Genomic DNA, 16254 nt, shown 5'->3' on the forward strand with positions numbered 1-16254 from the left:
AATGATTTTTTAACTGGGCAAGTTTTCGTTTGGCCGAGAAGCAATACAACACAGACTCAGCAGCGGAACTCTATACCATCAGTACATCCTCCAGATGACGTCACTTGTTCAGTTCCGATTACTGTTAGTTCTAATATGCCCTCCTCTAATGCGACAGAGGCAATACCACCTACCATAATGAGCAATGGCGTTTCTATATCTAATGTGGTTTCCGATACACCTCCTCCTAATCAGCTGGCGTTACTCAACATACCTAATGAAACTCCACTGGGAGCAAGACCCAAGACTGCTAATGACTCTAACCGTTTTTTACCCTACCCGGTAAAACAACAGTTTTACGGCAGAGGACGCTCCCACAGCAGAGGACCGAGGAAGCGGAAATTCTCTGGAGAGAGGTACAGAGCATCAAGAAAACAGAAAATGTGACTGACTTGTTTGTTAACTTGTCTTCTTATCGTTTGGACTTATCTGATGTGAGCTTAATTAACAGAGGTTTAAGTTTTATTCCCGCACAATGTAGTAATTTAACAGATACATTATGTGATTTGCGACTTTTTTGTAGAAATATTGCTTTGAAAATGTTCTTTAAAGACTCTATAGCTACGCAAGATGCCAACTTTACTGAGAGTAATCTGCTTTGTTTGAAGCGTAAAAGTAGCTTCTCTCCCATACTACCTTTTAGTATAGAATGCTTTCAAAAGGCTTGTGAAAAAGATTTTTACTCTTTATTCTCTAGTCATGTTAAGAGAATAGCATATGTAAATTTAACATCTGATGGGTTTAAATCTTTGACTAAACTAAAAAGTTTAACTGATCTAACTTTTAAACCTGCAGATAAAGGAGGAGGAATAATTATTCTGAATACTTCTGATTATTTTTCTCTTATGTCTGATATGCTTTCAGATTTTGTTACTTATAAAATTATTTCTACAAAAGAAGTACATAAAATCATCACTGGTGTACATGAAGCACTGTATGATTTACTCATGTGCAGACAAATTTCTCCTGACCTGTATGAATATCTATATATAGAGTTTCCGACTACCCCAGTGATAAAAGGTCTACCTAAAATCCACAAAAATGTGACACCTATACCTCTACGTCCCATAGTATCAGGTAGTAATTGGGTTACTGCTACCATTTCTACACTTATTGAATGACTTCTTAGACCTGTCGTTAATGCTGTCCCATCCATCTTAAAAGATACTTATCAATTATTGGACAGCTTGTGTGATATTACTCTTGACATCACAAATAATAGCTATTTATTGGTGACATTAGATGTAAAAAATCTGTTCACATCTATTCCCAACGACATCGGGTTAGAAGCTATCAGGGAATTGTTAGCTGGTGATACCTCATTTAATGGAGATAAAATAACTTTAATATGTCAATTGTTAGATTTGGTTCTCAATAATAACTTATTTATGTTTAATAACAAGACGTACTTGCAGACATGGGGGGTAGCTATGGGCACCCCCTGTGCGAACACGTACGCAAACCTAGTGGTTCTAAACTGGGAAAGAAAATTTATGTTTAACCATTCCACCTTCAAGCAAGTTAAATTCTATAAACGCTTTGTGGATGATGTCCTTCTTATATGGGAAGGTACTAAACCAGAATTTCAACAATTTTTGGAGTTTTTGGAATCTACTTCATCATATTTGAGATTTACTATGGAAGCCTCCAAGAATTATATTAGTTTTCTTGATGTTAGTCTTACAATCACAGAACAGGGAACAGTTACTTCATCTCTATATAGGAAGCCCATATGGGCCAATACTTTACTCAAATATGATAGTATGCACCCCAGGCACACTTTTCCAGGTATCATCAAAAGTCAGTTTATTAGGATCATGAGGCTTTGTCAAACTGACCAATCTTTAAAGATGGAGGCAGAAAAGTTAGAAACACTCTTCATGAATAGAGGCTATAATAGTGACCTTGTTAAGATAATTAAACAAAATGTCCTGGGTACTTCAGTGTTAGATAATCATGCAGTAAGGCCACGCAATCTAGCTTTTCCATCAAGGCCTAGGAACTTTAAGGTACCAAATAAGGTCAGGAAGATTTCTTATGTCATCAGATATACGAGTGATGTGAAAAGTCTAGAACAAATAATATGCAAAAACTGGAACATCCTCACCACAGATGAGTCAGTAACACGCTTAGTAGGGAACTACCCTAGTTTCCTATATAAAAATTGTGCAAACTTAAAACAAATCCTCTGTAACAACCATCTTATAATGGGTAAACATGTTAATGAGCGAGTTGGAACATTTCCATGTAGAAAATGCAATAGATGTTCGTATATTTGCACTACACAGCCATATATTCATCCAACTTTGAATTTTACATTCAATTTTAGAGGTTTTGCCACATGTTCCACAAAGAATTTGGTATATTTGGCTACCTGTGTTAAATGCACAGCATTCTACATAGGCCTTACCAAGAGAAAGTTATCTGATAGAATATATGATCATCTTTATGAAATAAAAAGAACTTCAGATACTAATGCTTTAGCTTTGCATATTAAAGAACACACAGACCATGGTTTTTGTTTTAGAGTGCTAGAGATAATTATACAGAACCCAAGAGGTGGTGATGTTGGCAATCGTCTTGCAACAGCTGAATTGAAGTGGATCTTAAGGTTTAATGCACATAACCATCCGGGCCTGAACACTTCAGTTTCCATGAAACCTATCTTAGATGGTAGGAAACGCTAATGTAGTGTTAATTAATTTGCTTATTTATTTATTTATCTATTTCAGATATTTAGATGTTCTAATGTATTTTGACATACTTTGATACATTTTGATATATGTTGATATACTCTGGTATACTTTGATATTTTGGTGTATTTTGGTATAATTTGATATATTTTGTGTATCTGAGCATCTATCTATTTACTTGTACTTAATTGTTTATATACCTAATCAATTTTATATATATATTTAATTGGTTGCTAGTTTTTGAAGATTGATAGACCGTGTTCTTTGTATAAATAAGTAGATAAATCTACAAGTATACTATTAATTGCTCAATAAACAAATAAACTAGTGACAATAGAATATATTTTTAGTTAATTGTTTGGATACCTAAAGAATGTTTATAAATAATTTTTATTTTTTACTATTTTTTCATTATTTGAATGGATAAATAATGGGCATTATATGTGTATATCTGGCTAGTTATATACACTGGTACTTATGTGCATTTGATGCGTTTGATGAACTATACATAATTTTAAAACATGGTAATTTTTACCCTATGCACATATGTATAAGTTCGCGTACATGTTTATGTACCTATAGATATTTTTATTTTTATGTATAGTTGCTCTTATATATAGGCATACATACCAAGTTATTATGCTGCTTAGGGTTTTGTTATATCTAAAATGTCTATGATTATCTTTTTAGAATTTATTATCTTTATAATGTACATTTTACTATACATTGAGCCTAGTTATGTTTAGGTTGAATCAAATTGCATCTAGACCACTTTTTTGTTTGCTGGTTAGAAAATTAAAAACCTAGTATAAAAGTACATGTACGAATTTTTATATTAGAAAAAATTTCCATGTACGTTTTATAAATGTTATTTTTTAAATATATTTTTTAAATGTTGTTTTAATATATTCTTCATCTACTTTATATATATTATATATAAGCCTGGTTCATATATAATTAATAATTGTATACCTTAGAACACACACATACATTTCTCATCATATTTAAAGTTTGAGAGTTGTGCTCTAACACTAAGTTTTATGCTGAGCTTTAATTGCACCTAATTTTTATGAATTTTACTAAGTAAACGCATATAAAAAGACATTTACACTTCTGAAGCTTTTAAGGAAGCTACTTTAAAGCACTTATTTACTTGTAGTACATACATTTCTTGTGTCTTAAATGTTATACCTTAAATGTTAATTGACTTCGCTAATTAGTTAATGTTTCATTTATTGATTTGCTATTTAGTGTCTGTTTGTGGGTGTAATTGTTATCTGAAGAAGAGTGGTTGTATCCACGCGAAAGCGCTCATCATCCCACTTGTTGAAAATAAAAGGTTCTATTTTTCTACATGCTCTAGTGGACTACTTGGCTATTTGGAATATATTTTTTATCTGCTACATCGTGGAGAGACCATTTTCTTGCTTTATACAATATATATATATATATATATATATATATATATATATATATATATATATATATACTTTGACGCTTCGAAATTACACTTTACTGAAACCTAAATAAGCGAACCCACTTCAGCGAAAGTACGTTTAAATGAAAATGCACTTTCGCAAAACTCAGTACATCAAATAAAAACAAAATACACACATAGAAAAAAGTAAAAGAAACGCATTTATGCCCACACTCCTGCTACTTATATATACTAACTCCGAGATCGCACTACAGTGAAGAAAATGGAATGTTCCCTTATCCTCATTGTACTGCAATCTATAACAATTACTCGGTGTACTGAGTTTCGTGAAAAGTGCATTTTTGTTTAAACTCCCTTTCACTGACCTGGGATCGCTTATTTAGGTTTCAGCAAAGTGTAATTTTGGTGGGTCGAAGTAGACCCATATAGGTTTACTATGAAAATGTGGAATGGCACTTAGTGAAACTGGGATGGCCGAATGTGTGTTTTCCAGTTTCCATAATGCTGATCTGGAAATGTTCAAACTGTCATTTACAAATGGTTGTGTGCATTAATGGCTGTGTGCATTTGTTAATGTGGGATCGACATTCTGATAACAGATTGCACTACAGTGGGGATCGGGAAATTTACCCTTTTCCTCACTGTAGTGCGATCCCGAAGTTGGAATATATAATATGCGGGGGGGGGGGCTTGCTCCCCTGCAAAAACATTACTGTTAACACATAATTTCAACATTGGAACTTCTGGTGTTCAAATGTCGATTCCGTGTTTACATTTCTAACATTTTGGTAATTCTGTATTACCACATTCGGAAAATGGATTCAATCAAAAGGTGGAAAACTGTTTTGATTTTCTACATTTTGATAGTAAACCATATATATATATATATATATATATATATATATATATATATATATATATATATATATATATATATATATATATATATATATATATGATACATAAATACACACACACACACACACACACACACACACATATGTGTGTATGTGCGTGTGTATATAATTCATGCTAATGAGCCATAGCAGTCTTTGAATCTCATTTTCTCACTGTCATGTAATTGACTGACCTCTGATGGGCAGTTACCATGAACAGTGAGCCGTTTTCTGAATCCTAGGTTCTGTAATTGTATCGCCTTATGACCATGTTGATGATACTTTACTTTATTTGTAATTTAACGCTCTACAAAAAACAATGGACTGCATTAACTAGTGGAACAACCACTTCCACTGAGCATAATATGTACTGTCCTGTAGGATAGAGCAGTCTTAGCAACATACAAGGCTTTTCCTTATGTAAAGTATAAGAAAAATATTACCATCAATGGTGTTTCCTTAAATTGTTACCATTTTCTGAAAAATGTTTTTGTTTGGAAAATGTATAGGGAGTCGAGCCCAAGAATGCAAAATTGTGTGCTCAGCTTTACAAGTGGTATGTAGGGCACCATTTTACCTCTGTATTGGAATGAAAGTGACACGACTTAAGGGAAAATTCTTCTGTTTTGAAGTACTTCACTGTCATTTGATTGACCTGTTCCCTTTCACTTACCTGCAGTGTTTTATTCCAAAATTCAAGCACACACTTAGTCTTGTTTGAAGTAACAAATCCCCAAGGCTTCTTGCAAGTTCGGTGCAGTTTCTTGCAATTTCATGTGATGCTGGAGCACCAACTTGATTTTTGTGCTCAGTGACTGTAGTTAGGAAAAAAACTGGTTTCTGTGTAACATTCTATTATACTGAAATCTTATGTTGAATTTTCACTATTCAAGAATAGAATTTTAGGGTACAATGAATAATTTTAGATATAGTACAAACAAAGGGGTACTAATCCTACAAGGAACAGTTTTTGACATTGTATAAACAATAAACAGAGAGGTGCAAAATGCAGAACATAAATATGATGATGTATAGGTAGCATCTGCAAAGGAATTGTATTTTATTTTATTTATTTAACATTTGTTTACCAGGAAAATCCGACTTGGAATGAGCAAATTTTCAGCAGAGGCCCAGGGAGAAACGCTCCAGATGCATGTCTTTGTAATGTGGGAGGAAACCGGCGCACCCGGAGGAAACCCATACAAATGCAGGGAGGGCATGTAGACTCTGCAGAAAAGGCACCACAGTCGAGAATCAAACAGGAGAACCTCTTGCTGTGAGGTGATAATGCAAACCACTGGTCCACTGTGCATATTAATGATTATATTATTTATTTATTTAATTTTGCAGTACCTTACCCACCACATGCATTGTGGTTAAAGAGTTATAAAGTGCACATTTCTTGCTGGTTCTGCTCCCATGCGGGTTAGAATGTAGACAAGGAACATGACTAGCAGGAGGAGATGATTAAATTATTGTTAGATTTGGAATATTAACATGCAGTTTCCACTTCTGATTCTTTTCTTAGGTACATTATTGGATATTAAAATGAAGAAATATATTTATTATCTTACCTATGTTAAAAAAAAATTGTCCTGCTTTATTGGATTGCTAGCCTACTTCCCTCATTCCCTTTGCAAGAATGGTGGAAATGTTATACAAAATTCCTGATAAATGAGGTTTGGGAACAAGCCAGTTTGTTCAGAGACATCTTCAGGTGAGGGTCAGGTAAGAATAGCAATAATGGTAGTTAAGGTTTGTGGAGGGTGTGAAGGGGTTATTATGGGTGGGATGGTGGTGGACGGAAGTTAGCTAGGTGGTGGGGGTGTAATGGTTTAATTTGGAAAGCAGGAGAGTTGGGAGGAAATGAGGTACATGTAAGGAGGGGCTTATGTGGTTTTGAGCAAGGGTAACTGGGGAAGGGATCAGATTTTGGTGTGAACTTGACACCTGAATGATTTTGGCTTGGACCTGTTTAATGTACATTTAGGTTTGTTTTTGGAGGGTTTGGTGAAGATTTTGGAGGGAATGAGGGTGAACAGCCTGTGTCCTGCTGGTTGGTGAAGAAGAAGGCAGGCTTGTCCCTCTTCTGCTCCCCCTCTGGTGTTGGATGTTTGATTTAATGGGTTGGAGAATGAAAGTGAGCAGTGGGACGCTGCTTAATAAGTAAAAGTAAGTGAGCAGAGGTGATGATGATGCTTATTTTGTTAGTGTGAGTGGGGTTACACTCCTACTAAATGGATATATAGATGTTCATGCTGTGATTAATAAATTAAAATACGGTGCAATAAAGTTATGTTAATGCAAGTTTAATAAAGGACATCAAATGACATTTGGTGTGGTGCATTTATTGAAGGGGACTAGGGCAAAGCTTATTGATGGTGACAATGATCAGTATAGATTGGAAATAGTACAGTTAATATAGCTGATTATCTCATATATATTTTTCTCTCTTGGAGTTAGGCTTATGAGTACATCTTAGTTTCCTTTAAACATTGTTTTATTTTGATTTTCTCTTATTTTACTTCTTTTGTATTTGATTACTGAGATGTACAGTGCAGGATGTGTGCATTGTTTACATGTTCATTGCTGTATGTATAATTTGGTTTATATTTAGCTTTTTCAGTTTGACTAGTAATTATATTCAGCTTGATGATAATGCTTATAAGATTAATGCTGAGAAGGGGAGGAGGTAAGGAAGAGATGTGCTGTTTAAGGAGGATAGTTAATAAGGAGAGGGTTTGTAATAAGTGGTAGAAAAACTGTTAGATATTATGAATATAAAGCTGAAATTAATTCTGTTGTAAATATGCTGAAAGAAAAAGTTTGCTTGAATATATGTATAGAGTTTACAATGTGCATTCATACTATATGTATAACAGATAGGCTTCTCTTCACAGCATCAGAAAATGCCTAACAAAGCAATACTGGAAAACAAGCATTACATGATTTTCTCATGTTTGTAGAACAAATATCTATTAACAGATATCCTTTTTTATAAATTCAGCAATACGTGATGTTTTTCCAGTAGGAACAGCTTATGCAGATGTTTCCTTTCAGAATGGCATCCTCACATCAGCAAAAGTGCTTAAATCACAAAAGGACAATAGAAAAGTCTAAAAACAGACATTATGTGACTTCCTATAGAAGGCCAGAAAAGTATACCAGGAGGAAATACCAATCTCTTGTGTGCGTGACTAGCTCTGTATATAGCTATTGTAGTAATTCAGTTATGTGAGAGAAGGACAGAGAGAGGTATTTTGTAGAAGTCATCATTCATATCTGTAATGAAGGAAAACTTTGTAAATTTATGCTACAAATCTGACAGACTACGTGTGGTTTGTTATAAAATAAGTTATCTGTAACTGTGCTTATAGCTGCAAAATATATTTCTTTATCAGTGTGCAATTTGAAAGGCTTGGTGCTTTAAACAGACTACAGATGGAGTCATGCAGAGCTATGTGTCTCTGATTCAACAGTAAAGCAGCAGTAAGCAGAGCAGTTCAATAATAATTTTTCAAAAACTACTGTGGTGTAGTAATGTGGTTGAAATGACAGGATTTGGAATTGTCAGTCACATGTGTAAGTTTAGACTGGAGCTCTTTTATATCGATAGATAGTCATTAGGAAAAGGGAATGACTCCCAAAAACCGAAAACAGCACCGAGGGTGTAGTCAGTACAATGTACTTTATTTTGAGTTTTCCTAAAATTGACAGTACCATTTCATTTATATATAAGGTTATGTTGTATAAAAGTGTAAAATCTGTCATATTAACAAATACACTTCTACCTTTCCTTAGCCGTAGAGAACTAAATGACCTACACACAAAACAAATCCATCAACAATGCATATAACAGTACCAGTTTCTAGAATAATAAACTCACAAAATGTATTTATTTATATATTTATTTGACATTTGTTGTCTGGGTTAGTCCAACTGAGCTGAGTGGCCCTTATTCAGTGGAGACCTGAGGAGAACAGATTTATAAAATCACAAAGGCTCTATATTACATTATTGAAAAGACAGTTCAGTGAACAGCATTTACATCAAAACTGACATTCTGTGAACTGTTCATAGTGAGATTGCGGTACAGTGAAGATCGGAAAATTTGCCCTTTCCTCACTGTAGTGTGATCTTAGAGTTAGTATATATAATTAGCTGGAGGTGTGGGGGGCTACGAATTCGCTGAATGGCATTTTTGATGTAAGTGCTGTTCTGTGAGTATCTTTGTGATCGTATAATATAGACACAATCACAAAGCACAAAGAAAGAATATAACAGATACAAAATATATGTATTGTAAAAATAAAGAAATCACATAGAATACATGGAAAGTACAATTAAACAAAATACATGTAAAGATGCAAAATATATATTTTTTTAGCATGTGCAGACAGTTTTTCATATGTAAGAGTGGAAAGAATATGACCAGCATAAAACACTAGTATAGCACTTGACATTTAAAACATCTACTTAAAAAGGACAACTACTGGAAAAAAATTAAAAAAACACTTTTTTTTTTTCTTTTCTTGAATTTCCACACATCACTATTTAGCTGGCTATGACTGATTCTACAGCCATCTGGATATGCATAGCTGATATAAGTATACTTTTTGCATTTGTTCTGTTTTGGTGATAGTTAACAAAACTGTATTGCATTTATTTATTAGTAAGTCAAAAACCACTACCCAAGTGTGAAAACTCCTGCATAAAAATACGAAAACAATAATACAAAAAAACAGGAGTACAAGGTGACAGAACAGTAGCCTCATAGACTGATCTCCGTACTGAACCAAAATGCTCAGCAAGCAGTATACACTTCACCAGGCTGAGCCAAAGCACAGAATAGGCAGTTTTCACTTCACCGATTAACAAATACAGTCTCATATGAATAGGCACAAGGCAATCCTCATACGATGCAAAAATGTAAATTTATTCAACAGATGATAAAATGGCAAGCGCTTTCACCTGACTGTGCTTCTTCAAGCCAATATAAAACAACACTTTTGAAACAAACTATTTATACTGTGAAAAGTTGACATCATTTCCTATTCCCAACCAGTCAACAATTAAAAATGAAAGAGCAAGCAGTTCTTTTTCATTGCATACTCATTATTAAACATCATAGACTTTATAAAACTAATCCAATGTCTCTAAAAATATATTTAAAAACATAACTAAACTAAAAATGCATAACAATATTATTAAAATACATAGATAATGCAAACCTGCCATAAACAAAATAAATAACATATTATATACTAAGGCTAAATCCTAATTCGCCTGCCTTTTAGCATAGGTCTAACAGGTACTCTATCGTTCAAACCTGGCTCCTTATCTACCCTCAACCTAACAATCCATTTAGCCTCACACTGTTCAGTAAAATTGATCACATCACCCCTTCTTATTGAGGGTGAATTCACTTGTATAACAAGAAACTTAAAGGCATTCTGTTCAGATGTCTCTATAACATGCTTAGCAAGGGCATTCTTATCAGATTTAATACGAATATTATATACATGCTCTCTAACCCTGTCTCGAAGCCTTCTATCTGTCTTGCCAACATAAAAAGCTGGGCAAGTCGTACAGCGAGCTAAATAAGCTATATGCTCCGTGTTACAATTGGCCTCAGCATTGGAAATGGTAGCACTGTTGGCTCACAGGATGTACAAAGGTTGCAGTGCTATCTAAAAAGCAACAAAAATTATATTTCCTGCAAGATCTAGTAGTGGATTTAAACCTGTATATATCATGATTATGCCCATTGGGGTAACATAAAATCCTATGCAGATTCATACGATTCTTGTAAACAAACCTGGGCATAGCACCCACAATGTCACGAATCACTGGATCAACAGTAAGAATGCCCCAATGCTTAAAGTAGATGTTTCTAATCTCATTTACATCCTGTGTGTAACAGATAGAGACCCTAGAACTCTCCTTAAATTTCATTGTCCTCTCAACTACACAATCACTGTGCATAATCATAACATCCGTACTCATAAAATACGGTGCTACCCGATCTCTCCTCAGTGCATCTACTCCACTGAAGCCCTCTCTAATCTCTTCTATACTGTAGGCCCTATCAAGCAATTGGTCATGGAGATTAGTCAACTCATTTTGGAAACCAAGTTCAGTAGGATTAAGGCGGGAAACCCGCATCGCCTGTCCTTTCACTATGTTCCTAAATACAAAGTTAGGGTGCATACTACCTCTGTGCAACAAATAATTTCTATATCATGACTTACGATAGACCCCCGTGTTCAATAATCCACATGGAAGTCTCTCAATAAGTACATCCAAAAATGAAATTGATACCAGTGAAGCACTCATGGTAAATTTAAGGTATGGTACCAAAGAGTTAACCTGTCCTAAAAAAACATCCAGATCCTGTTTATTTGCCGTCCACACCATAAAGTGGTCATCTACAAACCATGCATAAAACCTAACATATTTCTTAAAACTCTCCATTTTAAATAGACTATACCTCTCCCAATCTGCCATCACCAGATTGGTGTAGCTATTGGCACAAGAAGTGCCCATAGCTACGCCATCCTTCTGAATGTAGACCTTGTTATTAAATGTAAAAATATTGTGGGTCAACACTATGTTCAAAAGCCCACACAGGGTGTCTATAGAAGATGCTAAAAAATTTGAATCTAATTCCAAACACCTGCATTTACATTCAATGCCTTCATGATTGGGAATCATAGTAAACAATGATTGAACGTCCAGGGTGACTAACCAGTATGGTAGATCTACAGATAAAGGTGACATATTATCATATAGCATCAAAAGAAATTGTTTTGTATCTTTTAAAATGTGACCATATGTATCAACAACTGGTCTAAGTCTACTCTCCAAATACAGGGAGATGGGCTCAGTTGCTCAGCCTCTCCCTGAAACAATGGGTCTCATCAGTGGATTGGAAGGATGTTTATGGATTTTGGGCATACCCTGTATACTTGGAATTAATGGATTTTTAACCAGAAAGAATCCATATAACTGGTCATTAATCATCCCATTGCTAACTAAACCCATTGGGGAGCTGGAGACTTCATTAATACACTTTTCTACATGGCTAGATGATATTTCATCATAGAACCGGAAGTCTCTCAACATATTCTCTATACTCTCAACATAGTCAGTGTTGTTCATCACCACCACCGGTCCCCCTTTGTCTGCTGGTCTAATGAACACATTATGGTCACATCTTAACATCTTTAAAGCTGTTCTCAACTTCGGGTTTAAATTACCATACCATTTCCTGTGTCTATTATTAAAATTATTTTTATGTAGATCTTCCTCTACTAACTGGGAAAACACATCAATTAATGGATGTAATCTAGGGACATATTCACTTGTTTTCTCAAAGACCGACTCTGATCTATATGTTCACTATTACCAAAATCAAATTTCAATTGGATATTACAGGCAAAAAACTTCACGTCCATAACTGAATCTGTGATATCACTTTTGACGGATGGTATGAATGTTAGGCCCCTATCTAGAAGTTCAATTTCATCCTTGTCCAAGGGTCTATTAGAAATGTTCCAAACTAGTGATCTGTGGTTTTCTCCCACATCTTTTTCAAGGTTGGGCCCACATATTCCTCTTCCAACATCCTTCTCTTCTGTCTCCCCCTGTTCATGGATCTGTCCCTGCCTCCCCTCCTGAACTCTTGTATGGGGAAAGGGGCAGGTCCATCCAATGCTGATGATTTCTGACCAGATAAACTATTGGTCTTCTTCCTAACCGAGCCATCAAAAGTGACTACAGTACTGCCTAAACAGGACTGAATATTTTTATCTACATCTAACTTCAACCGATCAATGTCAGCATCATCACTAGAACATTCAATGACAGACGCCACAACCTGAGGTTGTGAGGTGTCGCTCATAGTACCCTCATTATGTACTAAGGCTGTTGTGACAACACTATTGCAATGTGATAAAACACTCTCTGTTACAGGTGATGTGTCATTAACAACACTCCCATTATTAATAACTTTAGTTACACTTTTTTGTTTTCAACACATTCGGAACAGTTTTATCAAGTCCATTTCTTTCAAAGTCTGTCCTCGGCCAAGTAAAGATATGGCCGTCCCTGAAAACAATGGCGTCTCTACGAATCTTGCTCTGCTTCTGCTCGAGCAATTTCTTCTCAAACAAATAGATGTTATCTAACAATTTGTCAAAACCCTTGTCAACAACAGCAGATGGAAAAATATCATAAACAAACTGCTGATGCTCTTTAATACGAGCTCGCAGAGCAGCTTCTTCTGGACAAAAAAAACTCATTCAATAATGTCATGTATCGTAGACTAGTTTCAATGTTAATTTGTTGCCACCTATAAAGCAAATCAGGGAACAGAGTACCTGTAGTTGGCATCTTAAGTATCCGTAGTCCCCTCGGTATGATTTTACGACTAATACAAGCTTCAAAGTGCTGACGCTGAAGCTGCATCCTCTTCAATTTCAAAAAATCCACCTCTAGTTGATTCATTAAGGTGGAGAAACCACTGCAATTGGCTATTGATGCTGCATCATCCTTTGCACTGCGTATCACATCATAGGCTGATAACGGATTCTCGTCACCTGAGACACAGTCCTCAAATCTATTTAGGTTCCGGGCACTGTTCGCGAAATTATCAGGGTTATAAGGTAACTCAACGCTCTGTAACATAGGTTCTGCCATCACTATTAGGTAGCAAGATAATAAAATAAACAGTAAGTCAAAAACCGCTACCCAAGTGTATTTATTAGTTTAATTGAATATTGATTGAATATTGGTGGTCTTTCTCTCTCTCTCTCTCTGCAGTTTTTTTCCCTCCCTCCTGCCCAAGTGTTGTTGTATTGTTAAACTTGGTGGCTTTGAAATTTCCTTCCCCTGCTGTAAATTTGTCTTTGTACACTCCTCCCAGCCCCATCTCATTTGCTCACTCAACTGAGTACAGTGAAATCATTTGGAAAGGACTTCCCCTTGCATCTTTGATTTTTAGACACTCCTACCAGTTCCATCTCATCAGCTCTGTCTACTGTGTACAGAAGGAGCATTTGGGAAGGCCAACACCCTTAGTTTCTTAATCTTGAATTATTGTCTGTTTCCTCCATCTCCACTTAACAAAAAAAATTACACTTTATTCAGTTGCTCTTACTGTAACTATGTTCTACTTACTTTATTACCTTATTTTGCTTTGATGTGTGCTCCTAAGTGTTCAAGTGCCCTTATTCTGATTCATTTATTACTGCTTATAGTAGCCTGATTAAATGTATCTGCTCTTCTAAACATCTTAGTTTTGGTATTAGCACTTGTGCTTCAGGCCAGTTATTTTACATTTAAGAAGGTTTTTGCGGTCTACACTCTTGTGCACAAATCTGCATCAAAACTCTTTCTCCATAAGTCCGCCAAGTATTTAGAACACTATGGACACTTCTCATCAGTTTCTCCTGCCAGCCTGGTCGACATGGGCATACTGAGACAGTGTCACAACTGCCTAATGTTCATTGACTGCCCTCTTTTCCTAACACATAATTCTTCTGCATCGACATCAGTAACCTGGAATTCATGCTGTCTTACGCCACAGTCAATACTCCTGACAAAGAGGAGATTGCCAGCAGAAACAGCACACCACCCACAGCACATAGCCAATAACAACATACACCCACCTATGCAGAGGTCCTCAATAAAAACATACCTAAACAGCAGAGACCTACAAAACACACTCACAAACATTCCACACACAACACCAAACACATCACACACAGCAAACACACCAGTGCCTTACAAACACAGCCCATAAGGCATAACAATAAACCAAACATATTAGTCATTGGCAACTCAATTGTGAGACACACCGATTTCCCCCTCACCTGGCTCAACAAGGAGAAGGTCACAGTCTGTTGTCTGTCAGGTGCCAGAATCTGCCACATCACCCGCACTTAAGTCTCTCCACAACAGGTGCAAGTATGACTCTGTCATTGTCCATGTTGGTGTGAATGATTTGAGATGTACCTCCCTGGACTATATGAAGAGAGGCATGATTGAGCTCTCAGAGTATGTGTCCCAGGCTGGTATGACCCTAGCCCTAAGCAGCATCCTACCTTCACCAAGAATGAAACCACAATACTAACAAAAACTAATTGACTTCAACAATTGGCTGAGTTTCTGGTGTCTTTCCAAGGGGATCCAGTATCTGTCTGCCTGTGATGACATGGTTGACAGGCCTTGCTGCTTTGCCAGAGATGGCCTCCACCTATCACCCCTGGGATTCTGGATCCTGGCCAAGGTTCTTGCCTCCCCCATAGTCCCTTTTTTAGGCTATGTCCCAAAGAGAAATCTTCCAACATAAAAGATCTGTCAAGAAGCAAATTGAAGGTCATGCTGCTTAACACTAGGAGCCTTAACCTGAAAATGCACTCACTGGAGGCTCTCCTCTCACTGGAAGATGCCGATGTCTGTGCAATCATGTAAACTTGCTTCAGGACTGTGGAGAGCACCTCTGCCTTACCAGGCTATACCTCATTCCACACATTCTGACCACAAAATGAGGTCAGGAAGACTAAGGGTGGTGGAGTCTCTATCTTCATTAAGGACAGACACACCTCCAGACTGGTTTGCAGCATGATGCACTGGAATTACTCCAGGTGCAACTGACAGTTGGCAAGACACCCATCCAAGTTATAGCCAGCAATAGACCCCCCCCCACACACCATTACTCAGGACACCCACTGCTCCTACCTGAACCTACTTGACTCCATCAAGGTACCACCTAACACCCTGATCCTTGGTGACTTCAACTACCCCACCCATAGACTGGGTGAACTATTCCTGCACTAATGCACTCACCCAATGATTCCTTGACTTCATCATTTCTAACTCACTAGACCAGCTCGTCTCATCCCTCACAAAGGGAGATAACATTCTGGACTTGGTTCTCACCAACATGGGTGACTGCTGCACCATTCTCATAGTATGTTCTTCCCTGATGAGATCAGATCATCGGACCGCATTCAAAGTTTCTTTCCCATCCCCACCCCACCCCCAGCTGTAACCAGGCTAAAAAACTTCTTAAAAGCTGACTACAACCTTCTAAGGGAGGGTATTAGCAGCTTCACACCACCACCCTCCTCACAGGATGCAAAGAACTATGCTGAACAGTACACCAATGCAGTATACAAGCACC

The 16254-nt window shown here is 36.5% G+C and overlaps 1 protein-coding gene across 1 annotated transcript in view; it reads right to left on the reverse strand.

Annotated features, from left to right (window-relative positions):
- Positions 1-16254, reverse strand: part of LOC122812982 (alpha-N-acetylgalactosaminide alpha-2,6-sialyltransferase 2-like) — a 567580-nt gene that overhangs the window by 334745 nt on the left and 216581 nt on the right. The gene's annotated exons all lie outside the window — the stretch shown is intronic.

Source organism: Protopterus annectens, chromosome 10.part0 (genome assembly GCF_019279795.1).
Source record: "Protopterus annectens isolate FY-2018-M chromosome 10.part0, PAN1.0, whole genome shotgun sequence".
Taxonomy (NCBI): domain Eukaryota; kingdom Metazoa; phylum Chordata; order Ceratodontiformes; family Protopteridae; genus Protopterus; species Protopterus annectens.